Below are 26069 nucleotides of genomic sequence, written 5' to 3' on the forward strand. Positions count from 1 at the left end.
TTCATGAAGAATGCATAATCTCTGAAATTTATGAAAACATCCCTGCTACCAGTTCATTTCTAAATACAAAACTGACTACCATATTTGTTACCTCTGTGTAGCGAGAGAAGTTCACTTTCAGAACAGACAAAATTCAGTCTTTAGGTGTGAATGGTATGAATGACAGTCGTTTTGTTTGTTGTTGTTGTTTTAATTTCTTAGTCGTTTGGGAGCCTTAAGCAAATAAAGCCTCAGAGAGGAGGGTCCACAAAGGAGCCAGGGTTGGCTCTTGGCATCCAGCTAAGCCAGAGCTGGGAATGCCTCTGGCTCGTGTGCTGCAGGAGCAGAAGCACCTGACGTGTCAGTCCTGCCATGGTTAGACGCCCACGACGCCCACCACGTCCTGCCCTGCCACCACGTCCTGGGCGGCCAAGGTCTCCAGAATCCATCTCCAGCTGAGATGTTACCTCATTTGCTGGCTTCCCGAGATGATGGTCCATCACGGAATCTTCAGCATCAGCCTCTTCACTCTTGGATTTAGGAAGAACAAATCCCTTTTCCACTGCCCATCAGCACCTTCATTTGGTTTTCGGATTTTAAATTCTACCTTTGCCTGGTCCTTATTTTGAATAGCCTTCCACTCATCCAAAGTCATCTCCTTTGGACCTTCTTCCTTTACCTCTGCAACTTCATTCTCCTTATTTTCAGCGTCTGCAACTGGCTGTTCTTCGCCTTCGGGTGTTTCCGCAGCCACGTTTGTTGGGTCCAAGTCGGTTAACCGGTCTCTGACAGTTCCCCACGTGTGAGATCCGCTGCCCCGCGGTTGTCCTCCCGCTGCGCCCAGAGCGCTCACTCCCGCCGGGCCTCTCACCTTCACGATGGCCCCGAGAGTCAAAGCCACCTCCTCGGCCCCTTCCAGGTCCGCGGGCTCCTCGGCCTCTTCAGGACCACCGCGGCCCAGCAGAAGTCCTCCAAAGGTTTGGAACTGAAACACTTTATTCTCTGTCCTTAAGGGTAGAGGGCCTTTTTGTTTTGTCTTACCCCACCACAGCTTAACTTTAATGCTGCACTGCAGATAACACTGTTGCTTTTTTCCCAAGGCTTAAGCATTTTTTTCTTTAGGGAGAAGTGTCTGCCATTGGCAGCTATTAACTTTTACTAGGGATGATTCCTCTTGTCTCACATCTGCTCCACATCTTTTTCATGGAAGACTGGTGGAAGACCATTGTATTAGTTAGCCAAAGGGGTGCTGATGCAAGGTATCAGAAGTCTGTTGCCTTTTAAAAATGGTGTTTATTTGGGGTAGAAGCTTACAGTCATAAGGCCCTAAGGAGTCCGACTCATGGTACCATAAAAGGTACTTGGAGACAGTGGCCACAGAAGTTGCTGAGGGCAGGGAGAGGGAAGAAGAGATGTGATGTGGAGGAATTTTCTGAACTTGGAGTTGTCCTAAACGATATTACAGGGACAGATGCTGGACATTATATATCCTGCCATAACCCACTGAATGTACTGGGGTAGAGTGTAAACTACAGTGTAAACTCTTATCTATGCCATGCAGCAGTGCTCCAAAATGTATTCACCAAATACAATGAATGTGCCACAATGATGAGAGAGGTTGTTGATATGGAAGGAGTGGGGGAGGGGGTCGGGAGTGGGGAGTGGGGTATATGCGAACTTTTTATATTTTTTAATGTAACATTTTTTGTGATCTATGTATCTTTTTTTAAAAAGGCAATTAAATAAAAAATAAAAAAATAAAAATTTTATACTTTCTCACTTAAATTCACCTAAATTCTGTTGCCACATGCTCAAGCAATAAGGTGGCCTTCTCTACAATGGTTCAGCCTTCCTCTTCCTCTTAAGGCTCCATGGGCTCAGCTTCTTCTGATCTCACTGTAAGTTTGGTGGGCTCATCATTCTTACTAGGATTCATTTCTTTCCTGGCTCAGCTGCTCTGTTTGCTTCCCAGGGTCAGCGGTAAACTACAAGGTGAATATTTCATCTCTCTCGGGAGCCCCAACAGAAAGTTGTCTCCTCTGTGTCTATAGAGATGTCTCTCTTCCTCTGTGTATCTTCTACATGTATCTACTCCATGTTCTTGACTGAGAGTCCATTTATATAGCCCAATAAGGCAGCTGACTCTCAATCCTGCAAGCCCTAATGACGTGGTCAAATCAAACCCATTATCTTGATTTAATAAAGTAAAAGTAAAAACTCTGAATTTAATACAATCAAAGGGGTATAATGCCTAGAGAATCTGATCAGTTTACAAATATCATCAATATCTCTTTTTGGAATTCAGAAATAATATCAAACTCCCACAACCATGGAGAAAAGCCTGCATGTACATATGAATTTAGCTTGTATCTGTAGTTCACAAGCATTCTAAATTTTCTTTTTTCATTTCATTAAACTATTTACTTGAATTTGCACCCACTTTTGGGATAACCTCATTTTCCTCATATGCTATGCCACAAGTCAGTCCTCATTCCCTATATCACGTATAACATCTGATTTCCTTTGGATTCCTTGACCCACTGGTACAATGTGATCTCACCTCCTTGCTGAACTCAAAAAATGTAGAAATTTGTAGATTATCATGATTTTTATTCTTTGTAGGGTGCAAGTAATGGCACTTTTGGCTGTCTGCATTATCTGAAGAAGGCAGAAGTTAGAAGTTCTTAAGAATTTAAAGTTCTTTCCATTTATTGGAGTGATGGATTTCCAGAGGGCCAAACTGGATGAAGGAGAATAATGTAGAAGGTTATTGCACTTATCACATAAAGAGATAATGGTGTCCTAGAAAGAGATGGTGTCATGGAAGTAGAGAACAAAGAAGAGCACTGAAATTCTTCCTTTGACAACCTCTAAGCCTTGATTATATGGCCTCCCCATTGGTTCTCCCCAATTTTTTACATTTACTAATATCATGGTTCTCCTTATACTACAGTACAACTTTCTGCTTGGTCTCCACAAACAAATTGGAGGATCCATGAGGGCAGAAATTCCATTTTAATGTTGCTGAATTCTGACCTCCTGTTCCAGCCTAATATCCATGTTACATGGGCTGGTGGAGATGAACCCTAGCAACGCTTCCTTTTCTGTAATCCATGGATGAAGGCTTCAGGGACAAAAGCCAGAGCATACACATGTGATTCTACTTCTAAATTACCATCCCCATCTGTGAGCATGCTACAATCATCCTGATCTGGTATCTTGGAAAGGAAAAACTCTTCTCCCTCAAATGATATGCAATTCTCCATATGCTATTACTATAAGTCACCCCTCTTCATTCTTCTGGTGACGGCCCTTCTGGAAATAATTCTAACCTGGAAAGTAGAGCAAAAAGGAAAAAGTAAAGACAACTGAGACTGGTCTCAATCTTCCAAAGGAGAGAGACTTCCATCAGAATTAACTGGTCTCTAAGATAATGAAGACTCCATTTGAACACCTGTACATTGAATCTATCTAAAGAATCCCTCTTCCTTCTTTGTACCGGTATTCCTGCATTTTAAAAAATCCTACACCTGAAGGGAAAAAATAAGTCTTATTCTTAATACTCAGGAAGCTATCTAGCTAGAAATTAAAGACATTCATGTCTTTACTGAGGCAATTCTAGAAAACAAGTGTTGCTGTTTTTCTTTTCTTTTAACAGCACACGACAGGCTGTGTCAGGTTTGGAATGGGAGTGAGTACACAGAATGAGACTTCTCATGGGGAGAAGCTGGAGTCCCAGGTGGGAAGGGTAGTCAACAGGATTACTGGCTAAAGAATGGTATAGCTGCCTATGCTATCCCTCCTCAGAGCAGCTGCTGGATGTAGCAGTGACCCAGGATCACCAGGATTTTCTTCCCTTATTTGACCACTGCCTCAATGGCTATAAAAGGATTTAAACTTAAAATTTAGGGTACATTTTGGAGATTGCTAGAGTAAGCTAGGGAAGGTGCTTCCAAAAATCTAGGAAAGAATGTGGAAGGAATTTTGGATGTGTGTGAATATTTTCTATTCTTTGTGGCATAGTGGTAACCTTAGAACAGGGGCCTTGGATACATTGGTGATGACCCTTAAAGGTACTGGGCACTTCAAGACCATTTTAAAATGTGTATGTAGCTCCAAGATGTGTGTTGGACATGGCCTATTAGCTGGAAGGGGTCTGTTGTCATTATGGCTTCTTTGAGCAGCTACTCTGGCTAAGCGAGTGTGCCATGGAGATGAGAGGCCATGGGATAAGCCAGGGGATGCTTTGATCCCCTTTCTACAAGCCTTCCTCTGCCTCCTCTCTGGAGTCTTCATCCTGAGTGAATCTGAAGACAGAAGATAATCTCTGGGAGGGACATAGGAGCCATGATATACTGGTTAGAGACTTGGCTGTGCCATCCACTAGTTGTGTAACTTTGGTTATTTCCCAATCAGTGCTTTTCTGTAAAATCCATGTGCAAATGAGTGATAAAAGTAAGATCTACCTCATTTAGTTGTATGTACTAACTTGGGCACTAACCACAGGTTCAGTAAAAGTGACAGAAGAGGTATGTGTAGAGACATCACATCTGAGTCCAACTCCATCATACTCAGGAGCACAAATTCCAAGGTAGGGTCCATGGGGAGGCACAGAACTCCAGAGCCATCTGTCATGACCACAGTATCTGGGTGTCTCCATAGCCCTCAAGAGCACCACTACTGGGGTTGTATCTACTTTGTCTCTGAGATCCTCCTGAGATATGTGTAAGCACAGCCCCTCTGAAGACCTCCTGACTCACTTTGAAGTCTTTTAGCCATATAAACTCATTTGTCTTTACCATTTCTCCCTTTATTCAATTTCTCTTTCTAGTTGCATAACCAACTGGTGATTGATAGAAATCCCTTGGCACCTGGGAGGCTCATCACTGGAGTCACATCCCACGCAGCGGGGGAAGGTAATGCATTTACATGCTGAGTTTGCTTAGAGATTGGTCACATTTGAGCAACATGGAAACTCTCAGGAGGTAACTCTTAGGGACCTGAAGCTCTTATTTGACTATTATTGAATATTACAGATGTAACAACCACCCCAATCAAGATACACATTTCCATCAGCTCATAAAGTTCCCTATTTAAACAAAATATATGTAACACTTTCTTTAATACATCTATTTGACAAATGCAACATATGAATAATTTGGTGTTTTGTTTTTATTGTCAAGAGCTTTTTCTGTATATGTCAGGTATCTTTGTATGTTTGGTTTCTAATGTATAATAATAATGAATATTTTGTATAAATCTCGACAAGGCTCTAGATAATGCCATGTTCTTATAGCTAAGTTTTATTTCAGCTTTTGGTGTGTCCGGTTTGATTAAGGGCAGATCACCTAAATTCCATCCGAGACTGAGATGATTTGGAGACTGGGCTCAAGTGTTGTGATTTTTTAAACCTAGAATTTGTCACAATATCCTCCTGTTGCCATGCAGGAGTCAGCAAACTCTTTGTGTAACAAGCAAGAGAAAACATTTTAGGATTTGTGCACATTTTGGTCTGTGTCCCTACTACTCACCTCTGCATTTGAGGGCTAGAAAGAGCCATAGATAACATGTAAGAAAGTGGATGTGGTTTAGTTTCAATAATATTTATTTACTGAAAGAGGAAGCAGATTGTGGCCTGTAGATGTCAATTTACTAAACCCTTTGTGTTAACTCCATGTCTTGTCACCAGCAGTGATACTTGAGTATTTGTGGTACAACTACATCTTTGTGATGAACAATATCCAGTATCCCCAGGAGGGGATAATGAGTGGGTTCAATATGTGAACAAATTAATATTAGAATCCCACATTAAGTATGTACTTCCAAGTGCTAATGCCTTAACCAAATTCTCTGTGTGTTAGTGACCCCACTACCTGGTATAATAAATATAGATGAATAGGATGATTTAATAAAGATTCCATTTATAAGATACTATTTATAAGATATTGATGTTAAAGGAAAGATGATATCACTTATAAGCCAAAAGTTCAAAAGCAGCTAAGAGAGATGGAAATATTTGTAGGTATATAAGGAAGATGTCCACTAAGAACTATGGCCGTAGGTAGAGGAACAGCCACAGTCAATCCTTCCTTGAGGAGTGGTCCAAATGTCCCTGAACAGTTTGTTTTCTCTCCTCATGTTTCTGAGGCTCCACTGGCTTAAACAAACTACCCCCCAAGCTGAACCTGAATGAAGGAGCCAGTGGAGGCCAGCCTCCCGTGAACCCACAGCAAGATGCAGAGGGGCGGCTGGCACCTGGAGGACGAAAGGGAGTGGTAAGTCCAGCACAGTAAGAGGGGTCTATGTTCAAATGCAGATGATGTGGTCTTTTTTACAGAAATCCCACGGAATCCACCAAGAGCTAGAGCACTAATAAACGAAATCAGTAAAGTTAAAGGGTATAAGATTAAAACATAAAGGATCATTTGAGTTTTTGTACAGCAGCAATAAACAACCTAGAAATAAAATTAGTCAAATAAATTTCGTTCGTGATAGCATCTAAAAGTGTAAAATATCTAGGAATAAAATAGGTCATGAAGATAAAAAGACTTGTACACTAAGAACTAAAAAATATTTTTTAAAAATTTAAATGAGTCCTAAATTAATAGCTGCAAATCCAATGTTGATGGATTTGAAGACTTAATATTTTTAAGATATCAAAAATACCCAAAAGGAACTACAGATTCAATATAATCTCTATCAGAAATCCAGATAGTTCTTTCAGAAATTGAAAAGTGAATCCTCAGTTTTTCATAGAATTGCAAGGGGATCTAAATAGCAAAAAATACATATATAAATTGAAAAGAAACAAAATTAGATAAGTCGCACTTCATGATTTCAAAACTTACTACAAAGTAGTTACTACAGGGTGGTCCAGGCATGAGGATAGACAGATTGATTCAAGGAATAGAATTTAGTTTCCCAAAATAAATCCTTACAACTAAGGTCACTTTTTGACCATTCTGTGTCTCTTGCATTTCCCTGTGAAATTTAGAATAAACCTGTCAATGTAACTAAAAAAGTAGGATGAGACATTTATATAGATATAATTGAGTCTGTAGATCAATTTGGATAATACTGCCATCTCAATGATAAATAAATCTTCAGATCTGTGTACTTGGGATGTTTTTTGTTTATATATTTCTTTAATTTCTTTCAATGGATCTTTTAGTTTTCAGCATACATAAATTCGTTTTATTAAATTTATGGTTAAGTTTATTATTTTTATGTTGTTATGAATGGAATTGTTTTCTTAACTTCATTTTTGAACAGAAATAACATTGATATTTATCAATTGATCTTGTATTCTAGAATATTGCTGACATTATGTATAAAGTATAATAAAATTTTCATGGATTTCATATGATTACCTGTTAAAAAGATCATGTTATTTTCTAATGGAAAATAATTTTATTTTTTACTCTTCAGTTTGAATATTTTAAAACTTACTCCTGTTCTGTCTTGTTCTCCTTGGGCAATGTTGAATAGCAGCAGTGAGAGCAGATGTCCTTGTCTTGTTCTTGAACCTGGTGAAAAGCATTTAGTCTTTTGATGTCAGTATAATATTAGCTGAGGATTTTCCATATATGCTATGTATCAGGGTCAGGATGCTTCCTTATATTTCTAGTTTGTTGAATGCTTGTGATTTAAAAAGTGTTGAATTTTTCAAATGTTTTTCTACATGTACAGAGATGTACATGCTTATATTCATGCAAGTTCTGTCCTCTGTTCTCTAATACATTGATTAATTTTCAGATATTAAGTCAACCTTCAATTCCTGGGATAAAGCCCACTGGTCATGGAGAGTAATCCTTTTTATTTGATAGTAGACTCAGTATACTAGCATTTTGTTGAGAAGTTCTGCAATTTATTACCAGAGGAATTTTTATTGGTAATTTCTTCATCTCTTTTTCATATCAAGGTGACACTGGCCTTATAGATTGCCTTGAGAAATATTTCCTGCTCCACTATACTTTGAAAGATTTTGTGAAAATATTTAGTAATTCTACTTTAAGTATTTTATAATATTCACAGTAATGGTATCTAGGTCTGTGTTCTATATTGCAGAAAAAAATTTAATTGCTAATTCAGTCTCTTCACTTTTTATAAGTGTAGTCAGATTTTATATTTTTTCTTGAGTCATGTTTTATAGCTGTGTCTCTCTTGAAGTTTTCTCTTATTATGTTCAGGGAGCACACTTGTATGAGTTGAACCCTGAGGCTGGTTTCATTCTTAACACATGGTTTATCTCTTGTGCACAAGAAGGATCTGTATTTTGCTATTGTTCTGTGGAATCGTCTTTATAACTTTGATAAGTCTAGACTGTTTATAGTGTTTTATATTCTTCTACATTGTGTTAACACTTGATCTTCTGCCTAGTATACAGAAATTTTGCTCCAATATAGATCTGCTCTCTCCTTCCTTTGCCCTAGTATTTTCATAAATATTACAACTTTGTATCTTATAAGTACATCAGTGCAACTTTAAAGATTTCTTCATGTAATTTTACTTTATTTTATTTTGAAAGAGTTATTTATTTATTTATCCCCACCCTCCCGGTTGTCTGCTCTCTGTGTCTATTTGCTGCATCTTCTTTGTCTGCTTCTGTTGTTGTGAGCGGCACGGGAATCTCTGTTTCTTTTTGTTGCATCTTGTTGTGTCAGCTCTCCGTGTGTGCAGCGCCATTCCTGGGCAGGCTGCGCTTCTTCTGCGCTGGGCGGCTCTCCTTACAGGGCACACTCCTTGCGTGTGGGGCTCCCCTACGTGGGGGACACCCCTGCGTGGCAGGGCACTCCTTGCGCACATCAGTACTGCGTGTGGGCCAGCTCCACACGGGTCAAGGAGGCCCGGGGTTTGAACCGCAGACCTCCCATATGGTAGACGGATGCCCTAACCACTGGGCCAAGTCTGCAGCCAATTTTATTTTAAATGAAATAAGAAAAGTTACAAATAATTTATTTATGCCACCTATTTAATTTAGTCCACATTTATACAAGTTAGGTCTGTATTTTAGCTATTATATTTCACACAGCTTGAGTCTGGTCACTTCATGATCAGGCCCCAGGTGGTGATGGAATCTGGACTGGAAGTGAAGCACAGGGTCCAACCGGATTGGAAAGATAGTTCTGAACTCAAGCAATGAGCCCTAACTCACTTCTAATATAAGGAAGCTTTTCCATTGCCTCATTTTCTTCTATATATAAAAGTATCAGTAGACTCATACGTATAAGAGGCAAGATTTGTAGAATAATTAAGCACTGTCCAAATTACCTCCCAACATTTCCCCCCAAAAACCTAGTTTCTATTATGTGAGGGTGACAACAAAGGCCTAAATTAATGTCAAATTTCTGTAATGGGCAATACTAACATGATTTGGCGACAATCAGAACTGCTTTGTTATTGAACCAAAGTTAGCATCTTAAAATGAACCAGATAACCTAAGTGAGACCATGTGTAAATCAGAAGAACAAGACATGGGTTCTTTCCTTAAGGAGAAGGAAAATATTAAAGAAGCTATACATTGAGGCACAGCATCAGGCAACAGTCTGGCTTGCCTCTCTGGCCAGCTCTGGCGCGAAGTAGGTACCACTTCCGCTAGGGTAAGGGTGGCTGGTACAGGCGCTCCGCCCTCGGCCTGGTACGGGCGTCACCTCCCTCGGCCCGCCCTTCGGCCCTCCCACCGCACGTCATCTCATGCCCGCCCCTGCTTGCCGAGCCGACCGCCTAGCCTTATAAGGGCATGTAGCCCGCCCGGACCAATAGGGAGCTGGGGCCAGCAACGGCCCTCCCTGCACCAGCCCAGTATATCAGTGCCTGCAGTTCCGCAATAAACCAGATCTGCGCCATCAGCCAGTCTCCGTGGTCTGTCTCCTCTAGCCGGGCCGCGTCGTCCTCGCCTCCAGCGACCCCACGAAGCCCCGCAGAGGCTTCAATACATATTATAAAAAGATAACAAAAGATGGTGAAGAATAACAGCACACATGTTGAATATTTGTTTTGAGGAAGTATCCCAATTGATTTATTTTGTTTGTTTATGTATGCATGTATGTATGTATGTATATATATTTAGAAAAGCTCTGAGCTTGCAGAGCAGTCATGCATAGCCTACAGGATCCCACACATCACACCACTACTGATATCTTGCATTGTTGTGAAATATTGTTACAAACACCATCTAAATAGTACTTTTAATTCATATATTACAGATAATAAAATATAAAGCCCTGATATACTCAGTGTTTAGAGGTCCAAAAAAGTAAAAACAAAACAAAAAAATCAACAGGATGTAAACAAGATCAGATCATCAGACTCAACTATAATATAGTGACTTTGCCTTCACAAATGCAGTTAATATTAGAGGTGTGAAATGTTTTAATTAATTAATCTCATTTGATTAAGTGCCATATGTAAGCATAGGATGAAAAACAAGCACCGTAAAGCAAATTATACTTTTTGTTTTTTGTATTATTTTAGATTTAAGATTTCAGGGTCCTTAGTCCTGTTTGTTGTGGTTGGGAAAAAAGGCATTCAGACTAGACAATATTTATAAGGAAACACTGCAAAATTAGAAGATCTGACTATGCTGTAGCTCCCTGGAACAAAAGGAAGCAGTTGTTAAGCAAAATGAAATACCAAGGATATTTCAAAGGCTGTTTTTGAATTGTCATTTCTACTTCTTAACATTAGGAATATTTTCATTTTTTTGTGCTCTCAAAGATAAGCATACCAAAATGGGGAATTATACCTATGACTATTTATTTATTTATTTATTTTTTATTGACTTTGTAATAATATTACATTAAAAATATATATGTGAGGTCCCATTCAACCCCACCCCCCCACCCCCCCCTCTCCCCCCCCCCCCAACAACACTCGTTCCCATCATCATGACACATCCATTGGATTTGGTAAGTACATCTTTGGCCACCTCTGCACCTCATAGACAATGGTTCACATCATGGCCCATACTCTCCTCCATTCCATCCAGTGGGCCCTGTGAGGATTTACAATGTCCGGTGATTAGCTCTGAAGCACCATCCAGGGCAGCTCCATGTCCCAAAGACGCCTCCACCTCTCATCTCTTCCTGCCTTTCCCCATACCCATCGTCCACCATGTCCACTTTTCCCAATCCAATGCCACCTCTTCTATGTGGACATTGGATTGGTTGTGTCCATTGCACCTCTATGTCAAGAGGAGGCTCAGATTCCACATGGATGCTGGATGCAATCCTCCCATTTTCAGTTGTAATCACTCTAGGCTCCATGGTGTGGTGGTTGTCCTTCTTCAACTCCATCTGAGCTGAGTGTGGTAAGTCCAATAGATCAGATTGTAGGTGCTGGAGTCTGTTGAGGCTCAGGGCCTGGCTATCACATTGTCAGTCCAGAGATTCAAATCCCCTAAATATATCTTAAACCCCAACATTAACTGCACCTCCAGCACATTAGCATGAAAGTCTTATGAAGGGAGATCCCATCTGAGTCCAGATTCATCACACATAAACACCATTTCCAAAGAGGGGCCATCTGCCCTGGTAGTTAACCCCATCGGCCATGACCATAACTCCCATGGGTCTCTTTAGCCCTCAAAGGAACCAATATCTGGGGGTTGTATCTGCTTTATCTGTCTCTCTGACTCTGCTCAGTTGTGCATGAGGGCAATCCTTCTGCCAGCCTCCAGACTCTTTTTTAGAAACTCGTAGCCATATAAACTCATTTCTCCTTTCCATTTCCCCCTTACTTTAGGTCAAACAGCATTTTAAAGTCATGGTATTTTATGTAGACATGGATATTCTGCTGATCCGCATTGAACCTTCCATATAAGGTCATTTTCCAGTTGCGTCATCAGTTGGTAGTTGATAGTGGTCCCTCGTTGCCAGGGAGGCTCATCCCCGGGTGACCTATGACTATTTATACTACAAAAAGTTATCCTGCTATATCAGCTAAGGTCTAACTAATGAAATTTATTAGCGGTGGGGCAAGATGGTGTCTGAGTGAGTGCACCCTCATTGCTTCTCTGTGGAGGACCAGCTGAGGGGGGATGGACTCTTGCTGAAACGGGCAGTGTTGGGAACCTACAAAGCAGGAGGTGTCTGGACATTGATCTGGAGAGACTGTGGCAAAAGTGCTGGCTCAAGGTAAACTGCAGGTTTCTAACATTGAAGCCAGAAGCTGTGGGCAGGCAAAACCCTTCCCCTAGTGCTGATGGCCACGGGGTTCCCTGAAAACCGCCGGTCACAGGGCAGTTTTCCTGAGCCCCTTGTTCCCAGGTGCACGATGCCCAGGCCCATGTACTCTGAGACCGCGTTCCCCAAGGCAAGCACTCCCCCAACTCTGGCATTCCCCTAGACCTCTGGTCTTGGACTAGCTCCGGGAGTGGGAGGGTTTTGCTGGGGGATGCAGAGGGGCCCAAGCAGTGCAGGTTCGGTTTTCTGGCCCCCCTTTTTTTGATCTTGAAAGACCATACCAGCTGGCTTGGGGAGAGCCTAGGAAGAGAGGAGAGGTGAATCTGCTGAGAGAACCCAATTTACCTAAACACCCTGGGATAGAGAGACTTTTCCTGGGAGAAGGAGGAGTCAGAAAATTTACTAGCCCCCTCAGTAACACACCTAAGGAAGAGGGACAGTAAGATGTGCTTTGCAGGCTTCCAATAGCATATTTAGGGTTCCTGGCAAGGTGCGGGCACTCTCCCTCAAGAAACTAAGAGTCATTATTTTCTGTGGTGAGTTGGTTCACCAGGGTCCCATTTGAATATCTGAGGGGAGCCCTCTCATGGCCTTCCTGCTGCCCTGGGAGAAAGGGAAGTGAGGAAGGGAGAAAGGGGGAAGGGCAGACTCCTGAGCAGTTTATTCAATTGCAAAGAGGATTCCTTGCTTTAGGGCTTGTCTGGTCTTTTTTATTGGTTTGTTTTCTTATTTCTCCTTCCTCTTTAAGCCCCCATGGTCCTTTTTTCTTTCTTTGTTTTCCTTGCTTGCTTTTTCCTTTTCTTCTTTTTTCTTTTCTTTTCTTTTTTTTATATTGGGTGCTACAGGAAGTGTTTCTTATTTGCTGCGATTCCTTATACCCAATTTCTTCTTTTCTCTGTGTACTGATTTTGGCTATCAACACTATCCCCTTTCCTTTACATCTTTCTATCTTCCATCATCTATTGTTTCTCTTACATTCCACCTCTCTTTGTTAAGCCACCAATTTTTTCTGAAATTTTACTTCTAATACCTCCATTCTGTTTTCTATCTTTTATTCACTCTTTATAGTATTGTCCTTTCTTTTCTCTTTCCCTCACTCCTGACCTCACTGGTCTTTTAATTCATACTACGTTCTTCCCCATAATCAGTTTACCATCTTATTGGAGGTACTCCACTTTTTTACTGTTATAACTCTACACAGCTTACATGACTTCAGTATCCATTCTCCTAGGTCTCTCATGATTCTTCTGCTAACACAATCAATACTACTATTATACCTTTTCTTTTCTTACCCCTTTTGCTTTCCCTGGCCTTAATAATTTCCTTCAAGGGAACTTAGACAACAATAAGGAAATAGAATAAGAAGAACAAAGTGTCAAAGAGAAGACTTAACATGCACATAAAAACAATAGCTAAATAAATCACAAGGCTAGATGGAGAAGCTAATCAACTGAATGAAATCATCAAGATAAAATGATGACCAGACAGCAACAAAAAATTACAAACCATACCAATAATCAGGAAAATATGCCCCAATCCAATGAATAAACTAAAAACCAGGAAAAGGAGCAGAACATCAAAAACTAATCAAAGCTCTCAAAATGTTAATCATAGACCAATCTAATGAAGTGAATGAAGAGAATAAGGATATTAAAAAAACACTTGGAGAGAATACAGAAAAAATTATAAATGTACAGAAAAAGATAATGGATATGATGGTGATGAACAGCACAATCCAAGAAGTAAAAAGTACACTCTCAGCAAATAACAGCAGATTTGAAGAGGCAGAGGAAAGAGTTAATGATGGGGAAGACAGTACATCTGAAATGAAAAAGATAGTAGAATTGTTCAATAAAAAGACAGAAAAAATCCAGCAAGGATTTAGGGACATGAATGACAACACAAAAATGCACAAATATACACATTATAGGCATCCCAGAAGGAGAAGAGAAGGCAAAGTGTACAGTAGGGGTGTTGGAGAAAATAAAGGCTGAAACTTCCCAAACCTAATGAGGGAAAAGGATGTACATGTCCAGGAAGCACAATGCACCCCAAACAGCATAAATCCCAACAGGATATATACTTGTCAAATTATTCAATGCTCAAGACAAAGAGAAAATACTAAAAGCAACAACAGAAAAGAGAACCATCACATACAAAGGAGACTCCATAAGAATAAGTGCTGGTTTCTCCTCTGAAACAATGGACTCAAGAAAGCAGTGGCATGATATAGTCAAGATACTAAAAGGAAAAAATTTCCAACCAAGAATACTCTATCCAGCAAAGCTATCATTCAGAAATGATGGAGAGTTCAAAATATTCACAGATAAACTAAAACTAAGAGAGTATGAAAGCAATAAACCAGCCCATCATAAATACTAAAGGGAATTCTGAGGAGGAAAGAAAAAAACAAGAGAGACAGAGTAGGGGGAGAGTGTAAGAACAACTAAAAGACAAAAAGAGCAAAAAAAAATCAAGCAACATATGACAAAACACAAATCCAGAGAAAATATGACTAATATAAGTAATTCCTCAAAAGTAATAACATTGAATATCAATGTATTAAACTCACCTGTTAAGAGACACAGATAGGAAGAAGGGATAAGTAAATATGACCCATCTATATGCTGTCTACAAGAAATACTTCTTAGACCCAGGGATTCATGGAAGTTGAAAGTGAATGGCTGGAAAACAATCTTACAAGCAAACAATAACCAAAAAAACACAGGAGTAGCTATATTAATATCAGAAAAAATAGACTTTAAATGTGAAACAATTGTGAGAGACAAAGAAGGATACTACATATTAGTGAAAGGGATAATCTTTCAAGAAGAAGAAACAATCATAAATACTTATGCTCCTACCAATGGCACCTCCAAATACATGAGGCAAACACTGGAAAAACTAAGTGAAAGAATAGATGCTTCTATAATTATAGTGGGAGGCTTTAATATACCTCTATCAACTTTGGACAGAACATCTCAAAAGAGAATCAATAAAGAAACAAAAACTTTGAAGAGTATATTAGAGGAGCTGGATCTAATAGACATATACAGATCATTACACCCAAATACAGCAGGATATACATTTTTCTCAAGTGCACATGGATCATTTTCCAAAATGGACCATATGCTAGGCCACAAAGAAAGGCTAAATGAATTGAAAAAGATTGAAAGCATACAAAATAATATCTCTGACCACAGTGGAGTGAAACTGGAAATCTGCAAGGGCCAAAGGGCCAGATTTCACACCAAGATATGGAAATTAAACAGCACACTCTTAGAAAAACAGTAGGTCAAAGAGGAAATCTCAAAAGAAATTAATAACTACCTTCAAACTAATGAAAATGATAACACAACATACCAAAACTTATGGGATGCAGCAAAAGCAGTACTGAGAGAGAAATTTATAGCCATAAATTCATACATCAAAAAAGAAGAAAGAGCCAAAATTGAAGAACTAACTGCACATTTGGAGGAATTAGTAAAAAAAAAACAACAACAAAGTAACCCCACAGGAAGAAGAAAGAAAGAAAGAAAGAACAAAGATAAGAGCAGAACTAAATGAAATAGAAAATAAGAAAGCACTTGAAAAGATAAACAAAACCAAGAGCTGGTTCTTTGAGAAGATCAATAAAATTGACAAACCCTTACCTAGACTATCAAAGAAATAAAGAGGGACGATGCAAATACACAAAATAAGAAATGAGATATCACCACTGACCCCACAGAAATAAAGACTAACACATAAGCAGCCTATATTGATGAAAGAAGAAATTGATGATCTCAACAAACCAATCACAAGTAAAGAGATAGAATCAGTCATTAAAAACCTCCGAACTAAGAAGAGCCCAGGGCCAGATGACTTCATAGGTAAATTCTACAAAACATTCCAGAAAAACACCAATCCTGCTGAAACTCTTCCAAAAAATCAAAACAGAAGGAACATTACCTAACTCATTCTATGATGCCAGCATACCCTAGTACCAAAGCCAAACAAAGACACCACAAGAAAGGAAAATTACAGACCAATTTCTCTAATGAACCTAGATGCAAATATCCTCAACAAAATACTTTCTAACCGTATTCAACAACACATTAAACGAATTATGCACCGTGACCAAGTGGGATTCATTCCAGGTATGCAAGGTTGGTTCAACATAAGATAATCAATCAATGTAATACACCATATAAAGAGATTGAAGGAAAAAAATCACATGATTATATCTATAGACACAGAAAAAGCATTTGACAAAATACAGCACCCTTTCTTGATAAAAAAACTCCAAAAGATCGGAATTCAAGGAAAATTTTTGAACGTGATAAAGAGTATATATGAAAAACCCACAGCCAACATCATTTACAAAGGAGAAATCCTAAAATCCTTCCCTCTAAAGTCAGGAACAAGACAAGGATGCCCACTGTCTCCCTTCTATTTAACATTGTCTTAGAAGTACTTGCTCGAGCATTGAGGCAAGAACCAGGTACAAAAGGCATTCAAATTGGAAAGGAAGAAGTCAAAATTTCATTATTTGCAGATGACATGATCCTATACATAGAAAACCCTGAGAGGTCTACAACAAAGCTTCTAGAACACATAAATGAGTTTCGTAAAGTCATGGGTTATAAGATCAATGCACAAAAATCAGTAGCATTTCTGTACACCAATAATGAGCAAGATCAGGAGGAAATCAAGAAACAAATACCTTTCACAATAGTAAATTAAAAAATCAAGTATTTAGGAATAAATTTAACTAAAGATGTAAAAAACTTACACACCGAGAACTATACAAGACTGTTCAAGGAAATCAAAGAAGACCTAAATAAATGGAAGAATATTCCCTGTTCATGGATAGGAAGACTGAATATTATTAAGATGTCTATCCTACCAAAACTGATCTACACATTCAATGCAATCCCAATAAAAATCAACACAGCTTTCTTTAAGGAACTAGAAAAACTAACTATGAAATTTATTTGGAAAGGAAAGAGGCCCCAAATAGCCAAAGACATATTGAAAAAGAAAAATGAAATTGGAGGAATCACACTACCTGACTTCAAAACACACTATAAAGCTACAGTAGTGAAAACAGCATGGTATTGGCATAAGGAAAGACACACAGACCAATATAATCGAATTGAAAGTTCTGATATAGAACCTCATATATATAGCCATATAATATTCGATAAAGCCACCAAACCCTCTCAACTGGGAGAGAATGGCCTATTCAACAAATGGTGCCTGGAGAACTGGATATCCATATGTAGAAGAATGAAAGAGGATTACCATCTCACATCTTATACAAAGATCAACTCAAGATGGATCAAAGACCTAAATATAAGAGCCAAGACCATAAAGACCTTGGAAAGCAGTGTAGGGAAACATCTACAAGACCTTGTAATAGGAAATGGCTTCATGACTATCACACCAAAAGCACAAGCAGCAAAAGAACAAATAGATAAATGGGACTTCCTCAAAATTAAAGCCTTCTGCACCTCAAAGGAGTTTATCAAGAAAGTAAAAAGGGAACCAACACAATGGGAGAAAATATTTGGCAACCATATATCTGATAAGAGACTTATAACTTGCATATATAAAGAACTCCTATATCTTGAAAATAAAAAGATAAACAACCCATTTAAAAAATGGGAAAAAGATTTAAATAGACACTTCTCCAAAGAAGAAATACAAATGGCTAAAAAGCACATGAAAAAAATGCTCCAAATCTCTAGCTATCAGGGAAATGCAAATCAAAACTATAATGAGATACCATCTTATTCCCATAAGATTGGCAGCTATGAAAAAAACAGAAGAATACAAATGCTGGAGAGGATGTGAAGAAATGGGAACACTCATCCATTGCTGGTGGGAATGCAGAAGGACCCAACCATTCTGGAGGACAGTTTGGTGGTTTCTCAAAAAACTAACCATAGATTTGCCATTTGACCCAGCAATACCAATGCTGGATATATACCCATCAGAACTGAAAACAAGGACACAAACAGATATATGTACACCAATGTTCATAGCAGCATTGTTCACTATCACCAAAAGTTGGAATCAACCCAAATGTTCATCAACAGATGAGTGGATCAATAAAATGTGGTATATACATGCAATGGAATACCACTCAGCTTTAAAAATGAATACACTACAAACACACATGATAACATGGATGAATCTTGAGAACCTTATGTTGAGTGAAGCAACCCAGGCATTGAAGGACAAATACTTCATGACCCCAATGATATGAATTAAGCAAGCTGCCTCAGAGAGCTAGAGACTGGAAGATAGGCTTACAGGAAATCGGGGGGTGGAGGAAGAATGTGAGCCGATGTCTGCAGGGGTGGAATCTATGATGAGCTGGCGGCAAGTATGAGCACAAAGAAGAGATAAAATGGGGGCAAGGGGTTGCCTTTGGGTGGGGCTTTGTGGCTTTGAGGGGGGCTGGGGATGGGCAGATGGGTAATATTGTCCAAAAAATTGGGGGGAGAAAGGGGCAACATACGAACCTAGGAGATTGTCAGGTGTTGGTTGATAGTAAAATGCTGAGAAAACCGTATCAAAATATAATCAGGAGGGTTACCTGTTTAGGATGCTCGGAGGGGATGGTCAGACGTAAGATGGACTCCTGGGGAATGTCTGAATGCTCATTTTGCCAGGGTGGGTTGTAGCATTGGGTAGAGACCCAAGAATCGAGAGAGGGGTGGACCCACATCCTGGGGAGGACTAATGCCATCAAATAGAGGGAACTGTATCTCTCGAGAGAAAGGGTGGCTCTAGGGCATTAGGGCAGTTGAGCAAGTCAGGCCCTGAACACTGTTGCAAGTATCTCTGGACGTGGCTCCTCAGGAAATGGAGATTGGCTGTCACTGTGGGCCCCACAGGGAGGGGAAAATGAATGTTGAATGGATGGAACCAAGGTAAATGTAGGGGCAAGAGAAGAGTTTCGCAAGAGTACACAAGGATGGATATAAAACATGTAATATTACACCAAAAACATATAGGGGATGACAGACTAATAATGTAAACCATAATGTAACATATAGGATAACCAAAAAATTTAAAAAACTGTATATCCTAAAGTATGGACCACAATGTAAGCACAGATGTCACCTTGTTTGAAAGCTATTGTCTCAGAGTCTGTACATCAGTTTCAGTAAATATGATATGAATAAGTTAAAAGATTATCGCTGTGGAAGGGAAAAGGTTTTATGGTGGATGTGTGGGAGTACTGTATATTGTATATATGAATTACTGTGATCTATGGCTCTTGTGAAGATAAGCTGAATAATTAAGAAAAAAGAAAAAGATAGGATGTAGAATTTTTCCAAATCAATATGTATTCTATATCTAACCTTTAAACTCATCGCTACATTCCATTTTACTAGTAAGGGAACCTGGCATTATATTGGGCTTCACTTTTCAGGAAGTTTTGGATCACAGAGTGGTTCAACAATGGCAGCGGAGGAATACTGATATGGGATGTTATTGGCAGGTGATATATGGTTGACAGGGAGTTATACTTGGCATGTGTCCAGGGTGCATGGAAATGTTTGGATATACTCATAGTGGAAACAATTAAAAACAACAGCTGAGGGGGTACTGGGTTACTGGCCGAGGGAGGGAGGAGGGGCTCTGTCGTGAAATCTAGGAGAGCAGCAGCAGTCCCCCAGGTTCAATGGTATGGACCAGGAAGGAATGAGGGTCCAACAGTGAGCCCCTGATACTAATGACTATACTTGTGAGCCTATATACCTGAAATAAGAACAAGGCCTAGAGCAGCACTGTGCCTAAGAGTTCCCTCCTGATAGCCTCCGTGTTACTCAAATGTGGCCAGTCTCGAAGCCAAACTCAGCATGTAAATGCAATGCCTTCCCACCAGCATGGGACATGACACCTGGGGATGAGCCTCCCTGGCACCGAGGGATCACTACCAAGTACCAGCTGATGACGTAAGTAGAAAATGACCTTAAATTAAAGGTTCAATGTGGACCAGCAGAATATCCTTGTCTACATATAATAACAGGAGTTAAAAATGCTGTTTGACCTAAAGTAATGGGGAAATGGAAAAGACAAATGAGTTCATATGGCTATGAGTTTCCAAAATAGAGTCTGGAGGTTGTCAGAAGGATTGCCCTTATGCACACCTGAGCAGAGTGTCAGAGACAGATAAAGTAGATACAACCCCAGATATTGGTCCTTTTGAGGGCTAAAGAGACCCCCAGGTTCTATGGTCATGGCAGATGGCATTCACTGCCATGCAAGTTGGCCCTTCTTTGGAGCTGGTGTTTCTGTGTGATGGAGCTGGACTCAGATGGGATCTCTTTTCACAAGCCTTTCATGCTACTTTACTGGAATTGTAGTTGGTGCTGGGGCTTAAGATATGTCTAGGGGATTTGAATCTCTGGATTGACAATATGATAGCCAGGCCCTGAGCCTCAAGAGACTTCAGCTCTTACACTCTAATTTATTGGACTCACTCCACTCAGCTAACATGAAGTTGAAGAATGTCAACCACCACACCATGGAGCCTAGAGTGCCTACAACTGAAAGCAGGAGGATTGCATCCAATATCCATACGGAATCTAAACCCCCTCTTGACATAGATGTGGAATGGACACAACCAAGCCAACCTCCACAGGAAGGAGGAATACAGTAAGGATCAGAGTGGACTTAATGATATCCTATTCATGAACTATTGTGGTTAATAATCGAGAAAATGTGGCATTGGTGTAGAAAAAGTGGCCATGGTGGCTGCTGGGTGTGGGGAATGGGAGGAAGAGAAGAGAGGTGGAGGCATTCTTGGGACTTGGAGTTGTCCTGGGTGGTGCCCCAGGGACAATTGCCAGATGTTGTATGTCCTCCCATGGCCCACTGGATGGAACGTGGGAAAGTGTGGGCTATGGTGTGGAACATGGGACATGGGGTGCAGCAATGCATGGAGATGTACTCACCAGACGCAATGGATGTGACATGATGATGGGGGAGAGTGTTACTGTGGGGGGAGTGGTGGGGTGGGGATGGTGGGGGCGAATGGGGACCTCATATTTTTTTAATGTAATATCTTTTTAAAAAATGAATAAATTGAGTAGAATTTGAAAAAAACAAGTGACACAAACAGACACCTCACACCAATGTTCATAGTGGCAATATTCACGATTGACAAAAGTTGGAAAAAACCCAGATATCCAAGAGATGAATGGATAAACAAATCGTGATCTTTATACATGATGGAATATTGTACAGCTGTAAGAAGATGTGATGTCATAAAGTGTATGACAACATGGATGAATCTGGAGGACATTATGTTGAGCGAAGCAAGGCAGAAGGAAAAGGACAAATACTGCATGACTGTATTATTATGACCCAAATATATTGTGAAACATATTGTATGATTCAAAAAAATTATATATATCCAGTACATTTAATTGAGAAATGTATGTTTTAATTCAACTGTTTCTTTTTAGTTTTTAATTGTTTATATTTTCAATTATTAAATGTTCAAAATAAAGTTTAAAAAAAGAATCTTGCCTTCTGTCCACACAATTAAAAAAAATATTGGAAAGGTATAATTGAGATCTACTTTAAATAGCTAAGAATTCATGATTTCAATTAGTTTGTAGATAAAAAGAGTTTATTCCAATCATAAAATTTTAGCAAAAAATAAAAAACAAAATCAAAATATGTAAAATGCTATGAAGTGATGTTCAGAGGGAAACTATAGGCTTAAATGTATTAATTGTGTTAGAGACAGGATTTAAAATTAATGAGATAATCATTCAACTCAAAAATTTAAAAATCTACAAAAAAAAAGTACAAGGAAGGTAGAAGAAAATTGTAAGTAAATAATACAGAGAAAGAAAAAAAAAAACCCAACAAAGTAAACAAGAAGGAAAAGAAAGGGAATTAGAAGAGCTCTTTAAATGATGATTGATACATCTAAGAACATGAAATCCAACCATATTACCCTAATTATAAATGTAATTAGAAATGTTTACCTATGTGTACATCTCTAAAGAAAGCTAGGAACCTGTAAAGAAAGAGAATATGTAATGGAGAGTATTGTATTTTTCTTCAATGGGATCATGTCATTATTTTAAATCTAAAAATATTATTTAAAATAAGTTAACTTATAAAAATAAAGGGATATTAATCAGAATATCAAGATAAGTGTGTTAGAGGTTGAACCCTAAAGTTTCAAGGTAATGTTTATCTGAGAGAATAGCATGTGAGAGTTGCAAGGAAAAATCTGAAAACTTAGAGCCACTATGAGGGATTAGCAGTATTTAGTAGCAAAAGAAATAATAAAGTTAAAATAATTAACATAGAGTTGTTGACACACATTGCAGCAGTAAACATATCAAGGAAAAAGAAAATAGACTATACGAATAGATCAACAGATCTGAGTACAGAGTCTTAAAATAAGGCAAGTAGATATTCAAACTAATAAGGAAATGTTTGATTATTAAATAAAGTATGTTGTACCCTGGATCATAATTAATTTTGGGGGAAAACTGCTTGTCCATTTTCTTTTTCATTACAAAATAAATGAAAGATATTCCAAGATTTAAACAGAAAACATGAATTAGTTGAAAAAATAAAGTTGGAAAAGCGTTTCAAAAATCACAGATCCCAAATTCAAAAAAGTGAAAGACTGATAAAATTGACTGTGGAAAACTTAGCACTTCCATGTGGCAAAAAATGTCAAGGTGTAGGAGGGTCTTGCCACTGTTGAGGAACTGGGTGAGGGTTTCAGAGGAGTGGGGGAGCTGCGTATTCTGGGAAAAGAGCTATGGGTGCTTTCTTTTTTACATTTATAAACTGCAAGTAGTTGTGAAAAACTCAAATTTCCTCTGAAATAGTCCTATCTTGGAAAACGTACTTGTGGAAGTTGCTTTTTTGTACTATCTGTACTATGGATAGATGCCTAACACCAAGTTCCAAGGGCAGGTATTGAAGGAGACATTCTTCCCCATTGTTTTGAAATGCCATTTCTTTCTCCCACAAGGTTCCCAAGCTCTCTGACCCTACATGTGTATGCTTATTGCACCAGGACCAAATTAATTACTTTTGTTTTCTTTTCCAACATGTTTCTAATCATCATCATAACCTTTATGAAACTTAGAATTCTATTTTCTAGTAATCAAGCAAGATTTGAAATGTTTAAAAGAAGTAAAACAAACATTTATGTTTTGAAATAATAGTTGGAAATATGACAAGAAATTTTTTATCTTTTCATCAAGCAAACGTTAATTTACCAAGCTGTCTTCAGTGACATCAGTTTTCTATCTTTTAAGTAGTGTCATAACTGGAAGATGAATGATCCATATCATCATCTTCTTAATTTGTATTACATATATGTTAACATATTACTGATTTTTTTTCTAAAATCTTAATGTTTTTCTTTCTCTCTTTTTTTCCTTTTCTTTTGTAAAACAGTTGTTAATCTCTATTTTAATGGTTTTGGGAAGAATCCATTATTTTCTTTCCTGTTGAGCTTTCTACTAATTTTCTATGCAGAAATTCAGAATATAGTTTTAAAAAGCATCGATTCTCACATTTTTAAAATATAGTTAATTTGCAAAGGTACAATGTTATTCCTGAGTATCTCAGTATTCATAGTTTTTGTAAAAAAATCATACTTAACAATATACTTCAAGATGATTTTCACAATTAACAAGAAGAATTTTATGTTCCTAAATATTTCTAATTCACATTCCATATTCGAATTTTTGAATTTTCTCCAGTGTTATTTGGCAGCTGATTTCTTTCCAGTTGGAATGTGATGAAGACCCCTGCAATGCATTTGACATTAAATTTAAAGGTTGACCCATAACGCCTGAGTGCTCTGAGTGGATGTGGACAGGTGAGAAGATCATGAACAATACCTTCCCATCATCTAAAAAGACCTAAATGCCACAAAGGCCATTCAGGACACAGGTGGGGTTTTATGTGAAATGAAGTTCCGCCTAGTGCTGCCTGGGCAGCACTCTGGGAAGGGCCTTTTGGGGCTCCCTGTGTGCGTATGGAGGCACAGCCTCCTTGCCTCCTTTCTGCCTTCTGCAGCCACATGGGAAGAGCACCTGGAAACTTCTGGTTTATGCAGTGCTTCGAGGATAGACCTGTAGGGAAGGGGACAGAAGGGGGCTTGTGCTGACAGGCAGTAGTGGGAGTTCCTGGAAGCTCTTGAGTGGGACTCCAAGTCTGAGCGTGCAGGGCCCCAGGAGCTTCCCTGGTGCAGGGGGCTGAGTCCCCCTCAGGAGCTGGCTGTGGTTCTTTGCCTGGTGGGGTGGGTGACCCACACCTGCATTCCTGATGTTTCTGGGCCCCTGGTAGTCCTGCCTAGATTGGGTTGTTGCACTTTTGCATTGACTTTAGTCACAGGGCATGGTAGGACTAAGAGACACCCTAGAGAATCTCCTGTATTCCAAGCAAACTCTTCTTGACCTCCTTGTGGAGTTGCAGTCATACTTTCCCTGGAGAGTCAGGATCAATCACCCCACTAACATCAGAAACAACTCTTGTGTTCGCATTCCAATTTCAGGATATCATTCCTTTCAAATCAATGTCCTCACTTTAACAGCAGACTCCCTAAAAGATGAGATTTTAGTTTCTGTTGTAAATATGATATTTGCACAATGAGACTCTGGATCTGGTTTTCAAAGATATCAAGTCTGGAGCTAAAGGAAACAAGATTGTCTTTCAAGACACACAGAGACTTTGATCCTTCATGCAGCACTAAGTTGCAAATTTGAAGCCATCAGCTCATCCCTTTCTTTAATAACTATGACTAGTGTATTTAGGAACAACCAGTCAATATTATTATATTCTTTGACTTGCAGAATTCTGTTATGGAGTCAAAAACACCCTCACCCAGAACCTTGCCTCTGTATGTTTGTGAGTAGTCATATACAATGGCGGTATTTTGCATATCTCTATTGCAAACTCACTCCATGTATCAGGCACAGTGTATTGGGAAAAAAATTTAGTGAGTATTGTTCAGAGCTAAGAGTGAAACATCATGCAGGAAACTTTGTTAATCAACAAACCGGTGCCTTACTGGTGAGCACTTTTCATATTTCATAAGGAATGAAAAGAACTAGAAGAGTGGACACATTTGGGGGATATTTTGTAAAAAGTAAGAACCAATAGGGTGCATTCCATGGAGTGTGGTGTTTTTCTGGGAAAGCTGGCCACTTTCTCTGGGACTGAGACATAAACTTTGGGATGTACTGCCCAGGGAGTGTTGTGTTCCTTCCTGAGGAGGCTGGCCACTTCCTCGGGAACTGATGCAGTACTTGCAAGTTGGCATCTTTAGTATAGAGTTCTTTGATTATGAGCTCAATTAAAAGGACAGTCCCTGGTCAGGCTAGTTGAAGACCCACCCTGGGAGAAGGTGGTTTACACAGGTGTTTTTTTTCAATCAAGATTCTGGTATTGACTGCTGATTTGGGGCTTCCCCCCAGTGAGCTAGATGTTGGTGAGTTTGTATGTAAGACTGTTGTTCTAATTTTCTATTATTTTTGACTCCAATTGAACATTGATCTTATCTTTGGAGTGGTTGTGGTATTCTTGCTTTGCACTCTAGTTGTTAGTATAGACTTATTAAACTAGATATATAATTATATATATTGCATTCAATCGGGACTCTGACCTGACGTGGACCTGGTAATTTGGTGTGTCTCCCGGTTTGGTGAACATATATCTATATGTATGTATATTCCAAAGGATTATGTTGCAGCACTTGGACCCCTGTTCGTAGACAATCCTTTGCTTATTTTATATTCTCCCAAGTTTTAATAGAAGTTTAATAAAATAAATGTCTGTGTATTGCTTTCTTATGCTTAAATTAAGTCATCATATCAATCTATATACATATATACATATATATCAAAGCATTAGCAA

At 39.0% G+C, this 26069-nt stretch overlaps 1 pseudogene; it reads right to left on the reverse strand.

Annotated features, from left to right (window-relative positions):
• Positions 1 to 279: 279 nt before the first annotated feature.
• Positions 280 to 26069, reverse strand: part of LOC111766382 (SERPINE1 mRNA-binding protein 1-like) — a 38203-nt pseudogene continuing 12413 nt past the window's right edge.

Source organism: Dasypus novemcinctus, chromosome 8 (genome assembly GCF_030445035.2).
Source record: "Dasypus novemcinctus isolate mDasNov1 chromosome 8, mDasNov1.1.hap2, whole genome shotgun sequence".
NCBI classification, from domain to species: Eukaryota; Metazoa; Chordata; class Mammalia; order Cingulata; family Dasypodidae; genus Dasypus; species Dasypus novemcinctus.